Raw genomic sequence first — 6,541 nt, forward strand, 5'->3', positions numbered from 1 at the left:
CCAGATTTTACACACAAATTCATGACCCCAGATGAGGAAAAAAAAAAGGATAACCAGCCCTTCGATCAACACAAACTGAAATGGGTCCAATTGAGAGTTAACACATACTATTTTAACACAATATTATGTATTGAGTTTAATTCAGTGTTTCCAAGATTAATTTCACTATTTTTAATCTCCAGGCAAGTAATAATAAATAAAGGTGCCCTGCCCCTACCAGATCCTGTGTGCTCAGCCAGCTGGACTCTTCAGTTAAAAGTGCCTGTGTCTGCCTCCTGCAGTTCTGCTTGTTTTCCCCCAGTCCTAGCTGCTTGCCCTGCCCATTCTGGTTGTCCCCCCGTCTATAACACCTGTTCTGTTCTTTCTCTACCTGCATCCTCTGGTCTCCTGCTCTTCCCTGCCTGCATCTTCAGCCAAAATGCATCTGCCTAGTCTGGTTCTGTTTGCTTGTCTTACCCGCCATTACTCATCATCTTCACAATAAACCTTTTAAACGTAACTCTGTGTGCGGCTGAATATCGGGTTCACCAGCAGTAACCATTACACAATGTACACAATTTTGTCCTCTTCGCTTGATGGGTGTTTGTTGGATGTAGGTTACCAGTTATCTGCTTACAACCAGCCACTCATAATCGATTTCAGGTACGGGCACAAAATGCAACAGCACAGCTGACAATGTTTTTGTGGTTTACTATTACTTGTTTAACCGAAGGTGCTCAGAATCTGAACATATAAGCATCAGCAAACGTCATATAGATCGAAACTAAGAAAACACTAAACAAATAAAGGTATTTCTCATGCCTATTTGTTTTAAATACTTTATATTAGAATGCCACAGCAGAACAACTTTTAATGTAAAGTTTTGATTAAAATACAACCGGGAAGCATTCTAAATTTATTTCATATAACCTAAAGTTATCTGCTGTTGTTTATTTCCCCATCCGTCAGTTAAGCTACGCAGTCAAATGCCAATCACTGAATCCCCCAAGTCAGGCTTTCAGACAGTCAATTATGCAGCCAGCTGCTGTGTCAATCAGACAGAAATAAGGTCAATCTAAACACTCAGCGAAGCCAGCGAGTGAGGAGGAATGCCATTCACCTCCATCATACCTTTTCACCTGCAACATCTCAGTTGTTGCAGCATATTACCCTGTCAAAGCCATAGACAGATTGCAGTATGTATCATCTTCAAATTAAATCACAAAATGCTGAATTAAAAATAAATAAACAGGGAAAAAACAGATTTATGATATCTGCCAGGAGCATAACCCATTTTCTTTCTGTCTGAATTCATGCACTGAACAAATTACATCGCAGAGTCCCAGTCAGTATGTGATCAATTTATGTAACCAGCGATCCATTCAGGCACTCAGCCAATCAGTAAACGTTTTAATCAGTCACCAGTTTAGGTGCACCATACATGTAAATCTACTTTTTACCACGCCCAACGGAGTTTCTTTAAACCACCAACATATATAATCACTAAATATGTTTTCTGTTTTCAAACAACACATCAGCATTATTGTAAAATTAAAGAAAGAACTTAATCCTGAAGTGAATTGCAGCACAGCTTCATCTATAGTGAGTGCATTATGTAATATAAGTCATGGCAGATGTCCAAGCAGTGGATTTATTATCTCATGCATTGTACAGACAAGTTAATAATATGAACTTTAGGTGAAAAAAAAAAACATTTAACCATTATAAAAATGTGTGAAAATTACATACAAAATGCAGACAATGTCTATTTATACACTTCCAATCAGACCATGTTGATCCACAAATTTTCCTTTTAATCATAGCATGCATAAAAATTTCATATGAGCAGTCAAACTATAGATGAAATAGATGACAAAAATAATGTCTCTGGAAACCACCACATTTGTTTGTAAGATCAAATTCCATTATTGTCCAAAAACTAATATTCCACTTGAGTGAGCCACACTGTTGCTCTGGGTGATGTAATAGTTTTAATCAGAATTGGAGTTCTGCACTGACACTGCTCTGTCCTAATGCTAAATAAGAGAACCACTGTTTGATATGTGATATTTGCCTAAAGCTCCAATAACCTGGTGATAAAAATTCAAATAAAGAAACTATATTCATATATGAATGCTTCGGTTATGTTTTAAATCACATCCCCAGCTAAAGTGCTTCTAAAATATATGTTCTACCTTACAGATTTTGTCTGTATTTTGCTCTTTTGTTTGCACTGTTTAATAGCAGGCCGACCCTGGCAAAGTTCACTGCTTTTTCATGTTTTTAGCAGTTGTGGACAAGGTCTCTGGCTATGGTTCAGTGGCATCCCACAGCTTTAGAAATGGCTTTATAACCCTTGTCAGATAACGTGAAAACTGCAGAAATCCGTAAGGTGGCAAATACATTTTTACAGCACTCTATATACTGCAAATCTGCATTCCAGCTATGGAACTGAAGCAAATGCTGCTGTTAAAGCTTTGACCCAATAGTAACACTAAATCATCTCATGCTACGCAGTGCAGGCACTCTGTGCTGGTGAGGATTCAATTACATCAGCTTATTTTGGCAAAAGAGCAGCAGCCTGCAAACATGGAAGCCAGTAATAGAAGGAGACCAGAAATAGAACCGAATAAAACATCATCTGTCAGAAACTGAACAGGTGTACCCCGTATTCAGACCGGACAAGCAGGAAATATGTTTAAGAAGGTTTATTGTCAGGATAGGTAATGAGCTGAACCAGGTTGAAAGGCAGTCCTTAGAGCAGAACAAGACAGAGCTCGTAGTCACAAAATCAGTCTTTAGTCAAAAGCCGGGTAATTAGAAGTGCAGAACAGTCCAGAGCAGAATCCAAGTTCAGAGTCGGCACACAGATCCAGGTCAGATAAACAGGATTACAGGCTAAACGAGGACGGGCAGGCTCGGTAGTCAGGAAGCAGGTTAGGTTCGGAACACAAACCAGCAAGGTAAAACAGACAGGGATCGGGCAAGCTCAAATAGTCCAGGAGCAGGCTAGGTCAGGCACACAAGCAAGCAGTCAGAAACAGGCAGCAAAATCAGGAAAACAGGGATCAGGCTGGCTCAGATATCCAGAGGAAAATCGGGTCGGAATCAACAGGCAATCAGAAATAAGATGCTGGATAAGACTCACTGAGAGGCTCGTAATAATCTGGCAGAGAGCGGAGGAGTGAGGCAGGTATAAATAGGGGAGTGAGCAGGTGAACCAGAGCTGATTACTAATTGCAGGAAAACAGGTGGAACTAATTAAAGGAATGGTAGTGACTGACAGGTGAACAGATCTGACTGGCTGGTGACTGCTGACAGGGGAGTGACAAACAAACTGATTGGATGGGGACAGAGAAGTGAGCTGGCAGTTTGCTGGCAGGTGAACTGAGTAACTAAAGCAAAGTGCAAAAACAGAACCAAAATAAAACCCAAACTATGACAGAACCTAAACAGAAACGTGAATCGTGACAAACATCACTGTCCTGTGTTACCATTTAAAAACGGTATATTAAATTGTTGTGATTGGAAAGCTGTTGTACCGATGTGAGCCACAGGGTGTCAGTATTACTTATAGCTCCTTTAATTTTTAACTTAGGTGTTCCTTAAGGCACCTACATGGCTGATGCAAGGATAGCTGAGTGCGAGGTCAGTGTGTTTGTTTAGTCAGGTTTGGTGTTTTTTTTTTTTCTTCAGAATGCACATGGCAAACTAAGTTACTCTGCATTCAATTTTGACCAAAAAACATGTTTAAAATTTCTGATCCCTATTTAATTTTTGACTCAAAATGATTAACTTATTCTGACATTTTAGGTTTTTCCCGAGGAAACATGGGAAGGGAAAATTATTCGAGTCTCAAATGATTTGTTTTCACCCTATTGCAGTGCACAAGAGAACCATTTTGCAAAGGTATATAAGCAATTTCTGGAGTTGAATAGCAGATTTCAGTATGAGCGCTGTGCTCCAAAACTTGCCAAATCCTTTCTATCAATGCCAAACAGCTTATTCTGCTGGTGACTCATGTGTTTTTAAAATTTTTATTTAGTGTATTGGAAGATAGAAATTGTCAACACTAACAGCCTGGCACATCTTCCTCCTGCTGGCCACCAGCTTGATCACTCACTGCTCTAGGATGGCATATAATTCAATCAACATTTTTTTAAAGTCAGCCTATATAGTAGTGCTGAGCACTCTGGCATGAACAAAAATATGATCCCGCAAGCTTGCAACGGGTTGAGTTCAGGTCAGAATACCAGCAATTTAAATCAGTTTATTTATATAACATTAATTAACAACAGATGCTGTCTCAACGTCATTTCATCTGAGTTGTGTGCTGCTGGTATGTGCTGTGTTTCTCTCTCACCTCTCCTTGCAGAGTGTGACTGACAGGTGCTTCTCTACAGCTGCAGATCATCAGCACCAATTCGGGGGAATATAAAGAGAAGCAGTGGGTATGAAACTGATGTCAGAGAGTTTTAACTCTGCTGCTACGACAGTTTCTCTAGTATTTTGTGCAAATAATTTCTGTCCACCTCTACAGATGTCACCTCCTATTCTAGCTCAGGTCCACTTACCAGAACATTTCAAGCCCCACCACCTTCTGGATTCCTGGGACCTCATGTACGAAGCATGCGTATGCACAAAAACATGCTGTTTTGCATGTAACAAAAATTAACATTGAATGAAATTTCTGACTTGCTGTGAAAATGTGCAGAAGCCTCTCAAACTTATTCAGTCAACAATAAGAAACCGCAAAGTACTAAAACTCACCCAGAGTCACTAAAATAAGACTCAATTATTTTTTGTTTAACCCATGGAGCTTTTTTGGTTTAAACCTGTACAAAGAAACAGAATCACATTTATCCTCATACAGTAACATAACACACCTCATAATCATAGAAACAACCTCAATCAGATGAAAACTGTAAATATTCCTGTGTTTTTGTCACATGTAGATGCATGTGAATTATCTGGGGGGTGGGGGCTCTTTCCTTCTTGCAGAAAAAGAAAACAGGGTTGGTCAAGCAGACTAACTCCTAACAAGTCAGGTGTGATGATTCCTGAGGTGGAGACAGTCACATGTCCATCAATAGATGCTTAATGAAACAGAATCACAGTTGCTCATAATGGTGGCAGTGTTTGGCACGACTGAAGGACATCGCCGATGGAAGAATGTGGAGGGAGCGTGTTTTCAGAGCTCCTGCTGACACATGATGATGTGTGGTTTATTGGTTGGTTTAGACTGCACAGGGTAATTCATTTTTAAATGGCCCAAGCATTACAGGGGGAACTGCGTCACCGATACTTTTTCTTGGCCTAACCAGTGGCATTTCATGGTTTAACTCTGCTGGAGTCTTTGCAACCAGAGCTTTTCAGAAGGAGCTGACTGATAGGGCGGGGATATAACATCCTCGAGCTGTCCCAAGCCACCTCCCTAGGAATGCCTCAGTCAAATGTTTTTCAGATACATAAAATTCCCTTAAACTGTGTTTCTCATTTGCAGCAGGGAGCCGATTTCCAAATGTAATCAGAGCTAGGCTAGGACTGCACTCCTATTGCTATAATCCTGCTCAACTCAGGATTCCGCTATACTATCATAATAATTGTAGTTATCATTATATTTTTATGGGAAACAAAATAAGAGTATGTTCTGACTTGGTAATTATTTTATGTAACATCATGACTTGTCTTAAAAATTTAAAGTACTTCACAAAGAGAGTGTGTGTGGGGACAGACTTTCTATTTGAAATATTTGACAGGCCATGGCAAAACCAGGAACAAGTTTCCACAGGGCCGTTTTGTGTTAGTTACAGATTCCAAAAGATTGGAAACTAATTTTTCCAATTATGTCAAACTTGTGGATATCAAAAAGGAATTGAAGAATATATGACCATTTGAATGTTGGCAAACCTAATGCATTCCACCAAAAGTTCCTTATTTGTTAATTTTATTTAGGCATTTTTACTTTTATTAATTTTACTGTGTGACTTTTATTTTGAAATTATTACTTAAACAAAAACTATGTGATAATTTTAAGAGATTTCAGTTAAACTTTTGCAGTTGTAACCTGTGCCGTCACTTCCTCTCTCACCAGACCATTCATTGCTGTTATGGAGGGAGGTGAACTGATGCAGGCTGGGTGTTTTTTTTGTGCTGTTGAACTGTTTGATTCCATTCTGTGCAAAATAAACATGGCACCAGTTAGGCTGACCTGGAACTCCTGAATTGTCTTCATTACACAATGCAGAACTGATTGGTTGTTTGGGTGGTGTAACGCAAAGCTCAGCTACATTTGCATTAAACAGACAAGAATCTTTTAACTGTACAAAACATTACAACACCAAATTTGTGAGTTGGCAGAGCACTGTGAAGGTTTTACATAGACCAGCCAAAGAGACGTTGAAGAAATTTCAAAAATATATTCTTAATTTATTACAAAAATCCAAAAATTATTCAAAAATGATAAATTGGGGCCCAAAAACTGAGGTCAACATAACAAACTACAACTCAGGTAGTAACACAAACAACTCAAGCACAAAACTGACCTAACAAACGAGACATG

Source organism: Fundulus heteroclitus, chromosome 23 (assembly GCF_011125445.2).
Source record: "Fundulus heteroclitus isolate FHET01 chromosome 23, MU-UCD_Fhet_4.1, whole genome shotgun sequence".
In the NCBI taxonomy this organism is placed as follows: domain Eukaryota; kingdom Metazoa; phylum Chordata; class Actinopteri; order Cyprinodontiformes; family Fundulidae; genus Fundulus; species Fundulus heteroclitus.